Source organism: Corvus cornix, chromosome 1 (assembly GCF_000738735.6).
Source record: "Corvus cornix cornix isolate S_Up_H32 chromosome 1, ASM73873v5, whole genome shotgun sequence".
NCBI classification, from domain to species: Eukaryota; Metazoa; Chordata; class Aves; order Passeriformes; family Corvidae; genus Corvus; species Corvus cornix.
In genome coordinates, this window is record NC_046332.1 from 3547331 (window position 1) to 3565420 (window position 18090).

Consider the following 18090-nt stretch of genomic DNA (forward strand, 5'->3'; position numbering starts at 1 on the left):
AGAGATCAAAGCGGCCAACAAAAGTTCTTCCCTGACCTTTGCAGGCTTCTAGAAGACATCTGAAGCACATGGTTCACTCAGCACAGGTTATGAGGAAACAAAGAGGAAAAAATGAGGAAATGAAGAAAGACAACTGCTTGATGATCTGACTTAAGTGGCACATTCAGCTTGCAGTGGCTGAACTATTTCAGAGCTGAGCTTATTACAGAAGATTCCTACTTTATAACCACACTTTGAAGATGCACAAAAAATTATCTAAAACATCTGGGTTTTTTTCCAATTAAATCAAGTAAGGAGCATCAGAGTCAGTGGTGTTGAAAATCTTTTTCCCCTTGTGGTCTATCTTGAAGGAAATCTAAAACTTGAAGTTTGCACTAAATTAAACTAATGCATTGAAGATTCCTATTAACTTGAAAATCAGCCAGTTCATCTCAGTCCCTATTTACACCTCCAGACTGAAATCTGGAGTTGCAAGAGGTGGGGATGACAGCAAGGAACAAATGCTGCTGCCTTTTTCTCCTTCAGTTTGACCTAAGGGATTGCAGGGGAAAGGGGTGTGGAACAAACCAAAAAAAAACCCAACAGGAGAATAATGGCATTTTCCCAACAATTGAGTCAAAAGCACTCATTGCTGTGCAACCACAATAAAGGAGGGCTGAGGATGGAGAGAAAAAAAACCAGAAAAAAGTAATATTTGTCTGTTAAAACTGAACTGAACCTCAAAACCCTACCACAGTCAATGCTGTAACAATGATCAAGCTGACCAAAACGCTTCATCATAGAATCCTTAAGGGACGAACATTACGCTGTTATATCCATTAATTAGCTAATGATTGAGGAACTTTAATTGTTCCTCATAAGAGGACAGGAATGGGCGGGGATAAATGTGTTGTTGGTCCTTATTTAGTACTGTGGTAGCTTCACACGATTTAAATTTCCTGCACTTGGCTAAAAACACAGGTTCAGCAAGCCACACATGGAATAAATAATCCTTTCAATATTTCAAAAAGGAAAAAAACCTAAAATGAGGTATCAGCTTGGTCAAAGACAGTTTCCTTATGTGAAAAGGAAATCTACTACCAGCTACTCAACTGTGTGTTCTTACAGGAAAAGTACATCCATCTCTACAAAAAGGAATTAAAATTCACTAACAATAAGCAAATTTGAGGTGAGGATGAAGAAAAAGAAATGCAATACCTTCTTGAGTTCAGTGTGACTTTCGAAGCTAGCAAATATTAGGCTCTTGTTCTGTCCTCCAAGACCATTTTAATATCTCACTGACATTTGCCTACCGAAACATTTTCTGTAGCTGACATTTTCTCAAACACCACAAACCTTACCTTGGTGGAGACACAGTTTCTCCAGCAGGACTGTAATAGGATGACACAGCTGTTGCCATTTACAGATATAAATAAAATCGACTGTTATAAAGGAGTAGGAGATCTCCCAAGCATGCAGAAAGAAAAGGCTTTTTAAAAAAACCCCAGTAATTCCTTTTCAGAGGAACTTTCAATTTCAAGCATTTGTCACACTCCTACTTCAAACACACAATGCAGAGTTCAGACACAGTAAGAAAATAGCATCTAATCCTTCTATGACTTACTCAGAAATGCAAATAGACTTAACAGGAGGTTTTAACAAAGTAAGAAGAAATGTGATTAAAATATATTTCTCGGTTCACGAACTTCAGTTTAAAAAAGCACATTAAAAACTGAAAAGCCGAATTGTTCACAAGTTAAAATGCTCAAGGGTTTTCTTTTCCAAGATCTTTCTGCAGTCCCAGTGGTTTGTGGGCAGTTCTGAAACACTCTGAAGTGGATCAAAAGACCCCACAGATTTGTAACTATTCCAGAAACTGTATGCAATGCGCAGGGGGAAGCACTTCAGTGCTGGGCTCTGTGCATGGACACGGCAGAAGACAAGCTACACCCTGAGGAGCTTTAGCACAAATACAGAGAAAGTAGGTAAAAGTCACCTAAAGATAAGGGCTATGACAAAGTTTGAGAGTCTTGAAAGGTTCCAGAGAAAGTTTCTGAAATTGTTCTCAGGCCCTGTGATTCCTTCAAATTCTTACACCTCTTCTTACTGACCAGATTGTTTCTGGAATATACGATAGGTCTTACCCCTTCCAACAAAAATTTTATTTAACTTTCAGCTCAGATTTAAGGAAAAACTTCTGTAGAGTCTTTGAGCAGCTACTGCAAAACCAAATTGGAGCTGGGCAGCAAACAAAGTAAAAATTAAAGCAAAGAGCAAGTATTTCAGTTAACTTAGAAATAATACATAATACCTAGACATACATCTTGTGCTAATAGCTTCAGAAGTTGTGGAATAATTTTTAATTCAACCAGAATTACTCATTTTTCCCTCATGTTCTGTCTTTCAGGTTTTTTTCCATGTTCTTTCCCAAAAGAGAAAAGGAAGTTCCTTTTTCAGGTGCAAACAGTGACTGGTCAAGCAGAACGATGGTGAAACAAGAGCCATTAAAGCCAAACGAATCTTAAGAAAACTTCATAACAGGCATCTTAAATTTTAAAACTTGATAAGTAACACATTTGGAAACCATTGATCAGCTCTGTTATGGACTATCTTACCATTAGATGCAGACAACAGTTTATCTGATGACATTATAATACTAGAGATACCAGAAAAAAAGAACAAAAGAATAAAACATATATATGTATAAATCTAAATCTAAAATCCTTGCTACCATTCAAAGTAATATTGCTCATTTTCATTTCAAAAGACACATACCAAGTACCTCTGGCTGTCTTGCATTACAGAAGATACAAAATTCACACATTTTTAACACATGAAGTGGAAAGAATATCTTAATATACAGCCATCAAAATTTATCACCCTTTTTAAAAAATAAAAATCCCAAACTCTTGTTCCATGTAATTCAGTATTTAGAACATCATTTATAACATTTATTCTCCAAACCATTTATTCAGAGCACACCTTACATATACACACACTTTCTCATGTCACACTGACAGTTTATGTAAAGTTTTTGTTCCCCAAAAACTGCAGAAAAAGATGAAAGGTGATATTTGCTGAAATAAACCACACTGTTCCAAAGAACATCCCCTTTCCCATGTGCATGTGTTCCAGCACAATGCCAGCCTTACATAAAACTTCCCAAATAGTCTGGGCTTTGCACTGATCCCTGTCACCTCCTAGCTGGACACAAGTGGCCCAGAGCTGTGTCCCACCCTGCCTGCTAAGGCACGGCTGCTTCTTTTTGGTGCTGAATTCCACGAGGATAACACTGCCCACATGGCAGCCCTCTTGCCCAGGAACAGCATGAGAAAGCAAGAGGAGAACACAGACACACATGAGAGGCTGGAGAGAAAAATCCAGAATATGACAGGCACACCTTCTAAGTTGTTCTAAAAATCGTATCAGAGCAGCAAAAATGTTTCAGATAAATCTTTCTCAACCATTTCACCCAGTGCTTCATTTCTGACACCTCTTCATAATCAGTGTCTGTTGGGGTTCCAACAAATCCTTCACACTTCACTTGTTGTTTATAGAGACTGCAACTGAAGCTCCACATTTCAGCAAGCTGGCACCTCCATTATCAACTTCTCTTCTTTTTTTTGGTTCAACTAATTGTACAGGGGGAAAATCGTTCCAGACTGAAATCAGGAACATATGCACCTAGTTATCCTTCCCCGTATTTGAAACATTTACACATGATTCATCTTTGCTAGGCAGCACTGCTTTTTTGTCACACACTCTTGTTTCACAACAAATTGAATGCAAGTCTGGAGTTTCACTTACCAAAAATGTGCCAAAAGATCAAAGCTGCACCATCATGTGCTTGGGTGATGCACACATTGCAACGATCATGCAACCACAGCTCACAAGCCACTTTCCCCTCCCCAGTTAATTTCTTTTCCTTAGGGATAAATGATTTTTCTTTAATTCCCTGTATTTACAAGCAGAATTTGGAACACAGCAAAATCTGAAGACAGACAAAAATGACAACACTGGCAGGAAAACAAAATTATCAGTGCACAGTGCAACATACCAAGAGGAAGGTACAAAACATTTTCCTCATGTTCCTGTAGTTCTTAAGTTTTCCATTGACTAAAAAAGGACAAAAACAACACTGCCTGTTCTTCACAGGGAGTGTGCTTGGCTGATGCTCCTGGAGGCTGATGCACTCCATAGCTCCATCATGAACCTAGTAACAAACACACAAGTGACAACTAGACCTCAAATTCCTCCTCAAAATGCCACCTTTATGTCACTAAAAGTTCCATACCCAGTGCCCTCACAGCTTGGTGCAGCAATGGTCAGGGCATTGCTCACAAAAGTCTTCCACCTTTCCCCAAGACTACCTGAACAGCAAGGAAGGAGTCCTGCAATCCCCAGTGACTTGTAAAAGATGAACTGGTCATCTGACACAGGATTCCCCTCAAATAAGGCAAAGGTTTGGGTAATGATGATAATCTTTACCCAGATCCAACATTTGTGGGCACCAAAAACTTCCAAATTATTTTCCTGTGACAAAGCTACCTTTCTTGTGCTTGTTTCTACAGTAAAGACCTGACTTTAGCCAATTTAAGAACATATAAAGTCTCATATTACTCAAAAATCATATTGTAGAAATGACAGGATGTTAATACTCCATACCAGAATCCAAGTAGTGAATTTGCCAGCTTAGCAATGAAACTTTTACCAGCCATAAATATAAGTCATGTGCAAGAAAAATAATGGAAAAAAAATTAATGAACAGTTAGAAATTGTGGCATGGAAAATACAGAACTGTGAGGAGGAGATAACTTTATTTCATCGAGAGAGCTCTTTGATGTGACACAGGATAGGGAGGACTTGTACACTGGCAGTAATTGTTTTTCCTTCATTTAATGTCAGGGTGAAAATACCGAAGCCATGGAGGATCCAACACTACATCAGATAATTTAAAGGCTTGATAAGGATCTTGATAGCATTCAGGCCTTTCATACTTCATAGTGTTCTTACTGCTACACTCACTGAATGGATATTGAAAAGTTCAATGTATAGAAAATGTTACAAAACACTATAAATACAGGAGAACAGAAGCAAAGATTATCTTAAATAATTAACTTCTTCAGCATACCAGAAATACTTGAAATTAAGCTGGAAAAAAAAAAATCAAATTATTGTGATAATGACAATTCAAGATTAGCAATGAATTTTAAAAGTGTGAAAAGAAATATCCTTTCAGGGTTTTTTTTTTCTTTTTAGGCTCTAGTTTAATTAGCACAACCTAAAATTTTAAAAATAACATAAACTTTTAACTCCTTTTCAATCCACCCTTCTCATAGCTGCCAACCCTTGGGTTACCCAGGTCCTGTTCAGTCTGGTGAGGATACTGAACACTATCAATTCCAAAGCTTGGAGGAGTCAAAAATACCGGTCTTCAGATCAGGTCCTTATTTTTGTCACATACGATTTATATTTGGTTTTGTTCAGGAATTCAACCACCCCTTCCTAATACGATTTCTATAAGGATGCCTACAGGTATCAGGGGTTTCCTAACAAAGTTATGTGGAGAACGCTTACAGCTTTCCCTCTTTCACCAAATGAGGACTAGGTGGTGTAGCCCAGTGAGAAATCCTTTGGAGAAAACTTTGATTTTCTCTTGTCTAATAAAACAAGAGTCAAAAAACATCATATAAGGGGAAGAAGGAAACTCCACAAACACTTTGCTCAGAACATGAAAAAGGTGGGCGATAAAGGGAGGTGAGGGTGGAAGGAGAGGAGAAAAAATTACAGAAAAGAAAATGAACTTATTTCCAGAACTAGAAATGATTCTGTGTGATGTACTCCTGCTACATTTTTAACCTTGACACTTTCATTAGTTTGTGACATATATTAACTAAGGATGAGCAGCAGAGCATGACATGATTAAATACTTAGCAATGCAGTATTAAGCTCATTAGATTGTACCTCTCCTACCAGCAATACCACCCTCTGCAAGAACAACATTGACAGAAATGAACAACTTTGACAGAAATGAACGTATTTTCATGCATTTCTCAATTCAGCAGACCTGAGCTAAACCCACATGTTCAACATCAATTGAGCAACATCACATTAACTAAGGGTAGGTGAGGCTATGTAGATCTGCACTGTAAAAATGAAGATACATTCATCAAAAAGCCACATGCAAACCATCTGAATTCTCTGTTACATAAAACTACACCTTCCTGTCATGAAGGCGTAACAGGAATACTCATGGATTAATGGAACACTTGGCAGATGGGCACTGCTACCAGGGAGACCACCACCATATGCCATCCTCATGCCATTCCTAATGTTTTCAAGCCATGCTTCTCCTACTCTTTTCTGTTGCACGAGAAGATGATAAATTTTGAAAGGCACAAAAAGGTGAAACCAGACATTTCCCGCTATAGCATCCAATCAGTCATGAAACACTTCAGCCCTTCTCCTCTCTTTGCAGCAGCCAAAAGGAAAAGAAGGTAGACAAAAAACAGCTCTTTCCCATTTACTTGTTCAACTCTGGTACAAACCTTCTGTGTGCTCCACGTGCAGGTACCATCAACTTTTCCTTAATGAAGTTACCTGGAAAAGAATTAAATTACTCTCTTCTGTCAAATGGGGCTACAGTAGAACAGTCTTGTGGCACTAAAAGAACTCCTCTACAGTCCAAAGGAAGTTGGAGGACTGAAGACTACAAGATATCATCACTTAAGGACATATTTATGAATATCTATTATGTCTTGGTTAGTCAGCCATCTTCTGCTTCCTTTCACTTCCTCCTGGCCCTCATACATCTGTCCACAAAAGAGCCATTTTTAAAATAAGAGAAGAGAAACTGGCAGATTTTCTTTTTTTTACTTGGGTACTTCAAAACCCTCTGCTGGTTTCTCCAGGGTTCTCCATTATTCTTTTAAAATCCCCAATCATCCTGTCACCTAGTACATCTGCTATTTAATAATTAAACTTGGCACTTGACATCAATAAAGTCATACTGCTGGGTATCTTTGTCACAGTAATAAAAACCCCAAGTTTTGTTTCTTTTTTTTTAAGAGGTGTGTTAGAAGTGCAAAAGAAGAGAGGAAGGCTTTGGAGATATTTTATTGAATCAGAATGTTCAGGTTTTTTTCAATCTATACTTCAGAAATTGAATTACAGAAGAGAGCTATTTTACAATAACGTCACACTTTGATTCTGACTGTATTCTTTCTTCTTCTTGCACATGATGTGTTTCTAAAAGATGTGAGTAAAATCCCATTCATTCTTTACCATAATAACGCCTGCTTTATGTATGCGAGCTTCCTAATGAGCTGGCACATTAGTCAAATGCAATCAAGGTAATAACCTAATTCAGGTTTAAAATATTATCAAGATGTTTTACAAATTAGTTCTGTATTTAGCTATTCAACATACATTTAGAAACTACCTTTCATGATGAGAATCACACGGCATTGTATAAAGAAGGGAAGGAAAAAAAACCAAACCAGCAACAGAAGAGACTTCACAGTTGTGCCAAGCTGCCTGAAACACCTGACATTGGTTGTGTGTTCATCTGGTATTTCAACTCATCCATGGAAGTGCTGATCCAATACGCTGGACAGAAAATTTCAAGCCCTAGGGAATAGATGACAGGGGCTCCAGAATCTGACATCTTCAATTTGCATTTGGAGATGATTAATAAATGACTATCTATTAAATACATGGCACAAGATGACACGTGGCGGAAATGAAAGTTTAGCTCAGCAGGACTAAGGTCATGAAATATCTTCAAGATTAGAAGTGTGAAGTATAAAATGTGAAGTGAAAAATTAAGCAGAAAGCAATATATTTAGGCAGTGACTGGAACATACTCCTCAGCTGGGAATTAACCAGAAGCACTAATACGTTCAGTCCTCAAACTATTAAAAACCTGCTCATTCCTAAGAGAAATCATTTATCCTTTCATGTACACTGAATAAATCCCCTTAACCTAGGAAACAGCAGTTACCTAACTGCCTGTGAAATCAATTGTTGTCCCCTTCAGGCTCCCAGGGCAAAGTGCATGAAGTGCAGCAAAGATCTACTGCTAAGATCATCAGGTGCCTCTCTTGTTAGTTACTGAAAGTGTATGGAGAGAAAACTCCTCTTTCACCATCAGAAATGGCCCATGAGGTTCAGTCTTAGGCACATTCAAAGAAAAAACCCACCCTGTATTTAAGAATCTGAGTTTTATTCTGGAAATGAACACTCCTTGCCAAGCCAGATCAGTTATACAAATCCAGCCATTCTGATTCAACACCTCCCACGCTTCACTTCAAGCAATGCCTTCGGGAGCTAAGATAAGCATCACCCTTATGTGACACTGGGCCATGCTTGAAAGGCACCCAAGTTTCACTGTGACACCAGAGCCGAGTCAATGTCAGTATTATCCTCCTCAGCATTTTCACTACTACATTCTCTTCCTGTCACAGATACAATTTTCCACTTTATTTCTAACTGCAGGATGTGATAGACACCAGACTGAAAAAAAAAAAAAAAAGAAGTCTATTAAGTTTCTCTATTAATTTATTCATCACATACTATGAGAAAGGTTATATTAGGTCAGCACACTAATGCTGTCCCATCTCTTGTTTTAATCACAGAGACCATAAACACCTAGTTTAGAAATAAGATATTTAAGTGAAAAACTTCAGAATTCCTGAAGATTGAACTTTATGTTTGCAAAGTACCTTATTGAGCAGAAAACCAAATGTTGCAGCATGCTGAGATAAATAATATATCTGCATGTACCATTGGCATGCAGAGAAATAGATATTCACTGCCATCATTGCAACCTCAGATGGCTCAGATGCGTTTCTTTCCATTGCTCTTCCAGAAGATTTTTATAATCTCTAATGAAGCTACAAAAAATGGGGTTTTTTTGATCTTAGGAGATCAAAACTTACTTTTTATATTCTTTTTTCCTGTTCATCCATCTTTTGCTCTGCTTCCTGTTTCATATAAAACTATTTCATCCTCTGACATTCACAAGCAAGATAAATACTAAATTGAAAATATTCACGTTAAACTGTGAACATCCGTAAAGACATATGGCTGTCATAAAACAGCACTAAAATACCCAGGGATTGGGTCAATACCCATGAACCCCATCAATGACTGCCATTGATCTTTGGATTCTTTTGGAGCAGGGATCTTCAGACTGTTTAAATTTCTGGTTTCATTCCAGTGCTTCTCACACTGTGCATTTAGTATTAACATTGCCTCTGGGGGAACTGCTCTTTGCAATGCCTTCCAACTCATGCAGCACTTTGAAGCTTCAATAAAAATTATGGGTTTATAACAAAATAATCAGTCACGATAACAAGCAGAGCATGGGAAAAACACAAAACTGAAATTTAAAAGTTAATTTTAAAGTCTTATCTCCACAACTAAAGCGTAGTTTAATAGAACAAATAATCCTCCTACCCGAGCAGGGAAAGTGACTACTACAGATTTTATGGGATTTTATGGGATTTTGTATAGTAATGCTTCAACTAACTTTATTTTTGTTTTGTTACCAGCTAATATTAAGTATATGAAAATGCAGAATAAATCTGTCTTGTAAAAATCAGTGTATTGACCAGTTTTGTTTTACTTTTGTGTTAGTAACTATAATGCTAAAAAGCAAGGCTTAAGCAAAAACATGTTTGTGCTTTTAGAGGGCTACAGGTGCAGAAGAACTATGCCCTTGTTAATTTTCAGATGTATTTACCTTTTGATCTGGTTCTCTTTTGCTAATTTGTTTTTTCAAATCTAGCTCTAATATAGAGGAAAATAAATTATGCCTGAAGCTTTTTTTTAGCAGGGAAAGGGATGGCAGGCTGCAGTGGGAAGGGGAAGAATACTAAAAGGTATATGCAAAATCTTAAAGTATTCCTTGATAGTACACCAAGATATTCACATTAATATTACTTGTGCTGTGTTTATTTACTTTCAAGACCCTTTACTAAATCCAGGCTGTAGAAGGTCAACACTGACTTGAAACTTTGGGAAAACACTCCGAGTTTCTCTAAGAACATGGCAAAATATTTGATTAAATTTAGAAGAATCATAGCTTATAAAGCTATAAAACACTAAATTTTTCACAGAAATATCAATTAGCAATTAAGTTGAAAAGACCAAAAGTCCTTTAAGTGCCTAAATATTAAGAATTAAGCTCAAAAAGCAGGAGTTTGTAAGAATCCACTCCCAAGAGAAAATCTTGCATTCTTTTGCTCCTGTTTTTAATTATGTATTGCATCTGAATACCCCTTGAAGACATTGGCTGAGGGTTGCTAAAGCCTTCCAAATAAATTTTAAGTCACTCATGGCCTTTGCACTGACCTTCTTATTAGGAGTTCATGTAATCTCTAAGAATCAGGTGCCAGATCAACAGTCCACAATTAACTGCAATATTTCAGTTCAGAAACAGCTGAATTTCATACACAGAATGACTGGACAGTCCATATGACTTCCAAAGCTCTATAAAATAACCTGCTTTAAACATTTAGTCACTCTCCAGACTATAAGCATTATCTGACTTCCATTTGGAGAATGAATGAAGTCTGAAGTTTTATATGTCCCATTATAGTATTACTAATTTGACATTTGCTAGGTGTACTCTATACTCCTTTTTTAATAAGTAACAGAATTGTGCAGCAAGTAAGTACCTATTAAACAGCTCTAAATTATCAGTGCTAATAGTTATCAGCGGCTTGTTGTTGTTCTGTTCGCAGTTAATCATATATGTTCCTTTTCCATGCCTTGTTCCTACATGAATAATGCAAAATTCCAGAACATAAATCCATGTGACAGCCTTTCTGCCATTGCAATACCTGGGGGGGTTTCGTTTTAGTTTGTTGTTGCTGCTTTTGGTTTTGGGGTTTTTTTTGAGCCAGGACACTGTAGCTATTTGTAAATAGGAAGCAAGCCCCTCCCAGATACTCACAGGAATTCACACTCAGGAACGTAATGTGGTGTTGGGTTTCACTCATTTTGACTTCTCATTGGTATTCACCTAACCCACGAAATATTACTTAAGTCAGAGTTGTAAAACATTCTTATTTCTGGTTTTACCCAATTCTTCTCCTCATCCTCCACAGTACCTGCCAAAAAGAAGTTCCTTTTGTCATACAGCATCTTCCCCTCCGTCTACCTACCTGACCCAACACAATCCCTACTCAATGAACTGTGGCTGTATCAGCTTTTTGTGAAGTGGAAGAAAAAACCCAAACTTCATACTCTTTTCTAAGTACTGGTTAATCTTGTACCCCACCACTAATTTTAATAGCTCTGCTCCCAACAACTTCCACTATAGCCAAAGATTTGTCTGAGGGAGGAGACTTTTCTCCACCTTTCCTGTCACAGAAGGTGGATCTGCTCTGGTGCCAAGAACCTGACTGGGACACCCCAGGCTTCCTATGAAACCTTGCTCCATTCCACCTTTTTAGGCTGTTTCTTTCATGCTGTTTAATACCTACACCTGTTTTTGAGAATTATCCATCCCTGGCACGACCAGGGATAAACCCACAGCTCTCAAAGAGTTCAGAGCTGAAATTCATCACTGTCTAAAACTCACAGACCCTAAAGGTATGTTACAGTATTTTCTGCATACCCAAACACAACAGGGCTGAGCCCAAGACAAATATGTGCTCAAGTTTAACCTGCTGACAGAGCAACTCAGGCAAAGAGTGTCAGAAAGTCTCCAGGATTCAGGAATTCCAACAGCCACCACAGACCCAGTTTCAGTGAATGACATTTTACAAATTCCAGAAGTTTTATTCGTAAGAAAGGATCTCGTAAGAACAACTAACAGGTCCTCAATTGAAAGCAACACATCAGGGCTGCGCTATTGTGCGGTACAACACCGAATTTTCTTCTAACAGGTCGGGGAACCTTGATCTCAAAACAGAAGGTGGACAACCAAAGCCCAACCCAGGAAGTTGTTTTACCTTTATAAATAATGCAGATTTTATTTTAAAAAAACCCCACACATAGAAAATCACTGAAAATTCTGTTAATTTTTTTCAGCTGTGAATAGAGAGAAATAATGAAAATTTTTAAAGTTGCAAAATACCTACTTATCAAGAAATACATGCAGTGTCAGTTCTAAATTCAAATTACTGTGCAATCTGAGCTCAGGTGAATTTTCAGAATGAATAATCTCGTCACATAAATCATTCCCAACCAAAAAACAAACAAAGAAAAAAAAGGCATTACTTCACCAAAACCCCAAAAAAACAAAACCCACAGGAGTACACCAAGACCAGGCCGCAATGACGGCTTTAAAAACACTCATCATGGAGCAGGTTCAGAATTTAGAATTAATTGCCAGGGCCAAATTTGTTTGCTCTAAAACATCCTTATCTCTCCTTTGTCCTATAAAAATATAGGAGGCAGAACTGGCAGCAGGGTGTTATAAGTAACATTATCTTAGAAAACATTTGTCAAAGAAAAAAAGCATTTGCTGGTATAATACCAGAAAGGAAAGAAAGACCAAAACAAGCTTCTGGGTTTATAATGAAAGTCTTCCTTGATTCCTTTTTGTGTTAGAATTAATAGATTAAAAATTCAGCATCTGAAAGACTAAGCCTCTGTCAGATCTTTTTGAATTCAAAGGATTTCTTTATATTAATTTTGTTTTGGCAAAATTGATCAAAAGCAAGTAGAAAATATGCAGCTGTTTGATAATGCAAAGGAAATTCAAGGAAAGAGAAGAAGATATTAAGATTTTCTTGGGTGTATAAGCATTTTTATATTTACAGCACTTCTTAGTATTAAGTTGTAAATAATTATGTGCATATGAAAACATGCTTTTATCTTTCATCATCATTATCTTTCATCAGTCTTTGCAATCCTTACTCTCTCAAGCCAAAGACGGATACTGGGGAGAAAAAAAAAATCTAAAGTAGACTGGAAACATCCGGTGCTCTGCTGTGCACTTGGTGCCTTCTGCCAGCTGTGCCAGCATCCAGCCCCAAGGAAAACCACACCAAAGGACAGAGGGAATAATTTCTGTACCCTACAATGTTTTTAAGAAATACATTTCTATAAGTACTCAAATTTTGGGGTTCATGTGCTGATTCTCTTTTTTTTTGTCTTTGGATGCAAACAGGGCATCACTTCCATCACTCCCTGCTATTGTCAAACTAAAAGTGCATTGTCTTGATAAGTCTCCGTTATTGAAAATGATAATTTTATTTTTCCTTCAGTTTAATTGAGCTCAAAATTCCCAGTGCTCCAACAGCTACGCAGGGTAACCATCCACAGGGTAAGCATCCACACCAATCCACAATTCATGTACTTTTCCTTAGCATTTTCCAAAGGACTTTACAGAAAATATTCAGTGCCTTGTATCATAAGTGAACTCTTTGATTCACCCTCACTTCTTCCAGTACAAAAAAGAATACAAGATAAAACAAACAGGGATACCAGCAATCCATGATCTTGCATCCACATCAACAAAAAATCTGTCCATTCAATAACAACAAAAATTATCCAACAAAACAGGCATGACAGGCATCCAACATGAACCAACCATCCCACTGAGGGCTTAATAAGATGCAATAGACATCCATAGGGATTTTTTTTTCCCCCAGAAAACACCTCCTTCATGATGCTTCAAATATATTTACCAAATTAATTGTTAGTGATCAGCCTGTGCTATTTAGAGTACTCTGTGTCACCTTTTCAAGTCAGGAAGACTTGAAAGCAATTCCAAAAGGTTTGTGCTTGCAGGAAGAATGAATTTCAAATTCTAAAAATATATTCACGGTATACAAAATACAGGAAGAGAGGTACCAAGCAAAAGTACTTCATTAACCTTTTTGTGTTTGGTTTACCGATAAGTCTGAGAAAGAAAAAGCAAAATTCAATATTAATTATATCTTGACAATCTCTGTCCATTTAATAACTTGGCTTTCAATCTGTAAATCTGTTATTAATCTCATATATAGTACATTAGAAAATCTCAAATACTATTTGCAACTGCCTAATTTTCTCAGTCATCAAATAGCATCATCTCATCTCAGCATTTATTTTTTTTCCTGGGATTTAGTAATTTTATTGACATGATTATTTTCAAGTACAATATTTTCTAATTTACATTAACATAACCACCAATTGAATGGGTTTGATCTGACTGAAGTAAATGGGAGAGCAACATACAAGCTGCTTCTTGTCTGTCTTGGAAACATCCAGTGGTTTATTGCAAAATGAGCTATCGAGTCCACAAAGCAGAACATAAAACCTGCCACAAACAGCCATAATGCAACTACAAGACAAAGTGTAGTACCCAAAATAAATCAAGTACTCGAGGAAAAAAGAAACTTAGTTCCCCTGTGTAACTATGTCCTAATATTTGCACTCTTATTAGCTGCACAGAAGTTAATCTGAATGTACTTCTTTCCTCTCATGTTTTCAAAGAGAAGTTAATTTTGGTTGGTAACCAAACAAATTATCATTTGCCTGCCTGACTGTTTAGAAGAGTAAAAGGAGGTTTTTGCATGAACACACTCAGCCCCAGTTAGCACTAAGAGCTATTACCATGTGCTGCTCAGAAATAAGAAAATCTTACTGTCTTTATTCACACTGTCTTTAGTACAAATCCCAAACACAGCCCCGTTCCACCCACTGGGAAGGAAATTCATTCTACCCCAGCCCAAACCAGCACAGCCAGAGAGACAGATGAGCATAGATTGTTCACCTTTTAGCATTATTTGTATGAATAAATTGTCTCAGTGGCATCTCTTTTTTTGTTGTTTCTCACCACTGAAGCAACAGGACGTGGCAGATCCCTTCAGGAAAAAGTGGCATTTGAGGTACTAGTGAAGAGATATATTTTTTATACCAAAAGCCTAAACAAAATGGGTGACCTGAATTGTCCTGTAAAGGGACATATTTCAGTTAAAGTCACTTAAATTCATGTCCAGATATCAACCTGCTAAGCTGTAACATCACTGACTTGCTTTTCACAGAGGCTCTTGCAAGTACTTGGGTTCTGATCCTTTGTTTTACGTGTTGTAAATCTCATTTATTTCACCTATAAAATTATCTGCTCACTAATCAAAGGCAGCTTTTTCATGTCAAGCTTGGGGAACTCAATTTAGCAACTTTTAAATAACATCATTCAGGTTCCTAAGGCTTGAGTTTGTAACTTAAAATTATCTGCCTATTCAGACAGCATTAACTACCATCACACTCAAAGTCGTATGCATCACACCTGCCTGTAAATCTATCCAACACCCCTTTGTATATATAAGCTTAATTTTTGTTGACAAGGCTAAATTGGAATTTAACTCGTAGCAGGAGAGCATCTAAATGTAAATTTACTTTTTTTCCAGCATCAGATTTTCCAAACTTTGCATGAGAAACCTGAATTTAATCAAGATATTTGCACACACAATTTCCTGTGAAAAACAATCATGCAGGCAAATTTAGCAAGCGAGATATTTCCATTTGGTTGCAAGTGTCTGTGAACATCCAGTCTGACTGGGTAAAGCTTTGCACATGCATACAATCCAAGTAGGACAACTGCATTGAAAACTGACCAAAAGATTAGGTTTCAAGAGCTAAAACTGTTTGAAAGATTAGAATACTACAGAAAATTATACTTCAGATGTGTGTTTCTTACACAAATTTATTTCATTACACATTTGTATCCACATTAAAAAGTAAAAACCATGGGGCAAGAAGAGTAAAAAGATAGAGAGGTTTTTGTTTCCCTTTGTTAAAGATATTATTGTAGCACTGTCAGTGTGGAAACCAGCATCAAAGAAAGAGAAAGAAGCTACAGAGAAAGCACCATTTTATAATTCAATGTCTCTTTGTAAAGTCTATTAGCAGAGGAGATAAAAACCTGTGCAGATACTTGCAGTATCTGGGACATGTAAAAAAAGTTATTTGTCATGAAAATTCTAGCAATGTGTTTTTTTCTAAGCCAATCATCTACTCTGAGTTTAAAATAAGGTTGTACTTAATACAGTGTTAATGTTCATGAGTAGCAAGGAAGTCACCTGGACAGGCAAATAAAGTGGGCAGAGCCAAATTTCACTCCAGAGAACCATGGAAGCCCCTGCCTCATTTCACATCAGCTTCCCAGAAAGTGCTTGACAGGCCTGACAAAAGCAGCAGAAGAATGCTGATAAGGAGTGACAAAACTGTAATGGACCTTCAGATATTTAGACAAGTCAACTATTCCTCTCATTATCTCCTAAACAGCTGCTTACAAACAATGAAAATCATTAACAACTAAAATGGAAATGAATAATGACGTTAAGTTTGTTACCTCTCTGCAACAGCCTCCTAGATTTGATGCCCAGGAAGATGATCTTTCTGGTAAATCACTTATATCCTTTCTTTGCTTTCATTTCTGTATGAGGACTCCACCATAAATATTAAGAGTGGAAGCTTCAGTGTCACAGGTTGAACTGAAAAAGTGGTTGCAAGAAGACATTGTCATCACACCAGGGCCATAAAATGCATGGTAGGCTTTTTCCACCTGAATCTGAGCCTGTAGTTCAGAATAAACATATAGGTATTACCTTACTACTAAAACATTGTCAGTACAAACCATTCCATACTCTCAGATGTAATTAAGGCTTTTTAAGTCCTTGGCATGCACTGAGGGTGGGATGTTGTATCATGTTTTAGATATAAATTAAGATACTATGAACTCAAGTTTTACCATACAACAACTCATCTCCACAGCTGCAGAGAGTGACCCTAAACATCTTTCTCAGCCTTCTGCTTATATCACCTTGTTCAGTTCTAATGTATTGAGTATCTTTTCTTTCTTGATTTAGCTGCTGAGTTCTGGAAAGCCACTAAGCATAAACAGTTGCAAATTTCACTCCTTTCTATCCTTTCCTTAGCTCCTTCCCTTTAGAGATTTCCAGAGTTAAAACAATATATATCCTAGGTTAATAATTTGTTTCATTCCTGAGGGTAACCAATGATGCCACCAATTTTGCTATAAAATTAGACCAACAACATCTGAGACACTGTCATGAAAATCTGAAGTTTTCATGTTACTTTTGCAGCATAACAGGTGCTGTTTGCAAAAGAAAGAGGTTGAATGCTTCTGATTTGTTCTTTTGTTTTGGAACAGAACATAACAATCCCCACATTCCTGAAAACTTGACCGGTTTCTCTGCCAATACCAGTTTCAATTACTAAAACTGAGTAACTCTTCTCTTTCCCCTGGCACCCTCCCCACAGCTCCACTAAATGCAGGAAACCTAAAGAGAATGAATAAAAGACAGTGGAGGTTCTTGAGATTGACGCTACTCTGGAGGTTGTAACACCCACAAAGGGAGTGAAAAGTGACTTAGCCAACGTAATACACTCGAGTTCGACACAAAGCTGAACGTTATCAGCTTCCTTACAAATAATGAGAATTTTCCTGCAGGTAGAATGGCTGAGAACTCAGTAGCAAAGAGTTCATGATACTGAGTCATGTGCAGCTCCAGCAACAGAGGGGCCTGAAATAGAACTGGCAACAAAATTTTGCAAGGAGGAAAAATAAAATAGTGAGTGTATGCAGACAAGGGATGAAGATGTATTTGTTTAATCATGTTATGAACATGATTATGTTATTACCACAAAAAGAGTGGCACAGTTAAAGCAATAACATCATCCCTAACCATACAATGGTATTAGAGATTTATTTATTAGATTTTGACTGTAGCCAGTGAGCAAGAGAGTTCAAGCCCTTAAGCATAACTACCAAACACACTCATTCAGCCATTACATACTCAAAAAAGAATTCAGAAGGAACCTAATGTTTAGGACCTAGAATACACATAAAATGAACCAAGACAGATGTAGCATGACCTGCAGAAAACCTGCAAATTAGACAGCTATGGATCAATTACTGTTTGGAAGTAAATGGGAAAATATCAGGGCAGTATAGAGATCTCAAAGCTTTTTGATGCAATAATACAACAGAATAAGGACAGAGGAGTGCCTTTTGTCTAATTTTGACCTGAGAGTCCAAGATAAGAATGATCAATGCTTCAAGAAACACAGAGGCAATAAAGCTCCAGTCCCAGATGATGGTGCCAAGCACAATGCCTATTCCAAGCAGCAACCATCAGTGAG

The 18090-nt window shown here is 37.3% G+C and overlaps 1 long non-coding RNA gene across 2 annotated transcripts in view; it reads right to left on the bottom strand.

The window, feature by feature from the left end:
• LOC104689378 overlaps positions 1–16494 on the bottom strand; it is a 285241-nt gene extending 268747 nt beyond the window's left edge. For both annotated transcript variants that reach the window (XR_751779.4, XR_002045405.3), the window contains exon 1: positions 16277–16494. This is a non-coding gene — a long non-coding RNA (uncharacterized LOC104689378). The remainder of the gene's footprint in view (positions 1–16276) is intronic.
• Positions 16495–18090: the final 1596 nt, after the last annotated feature.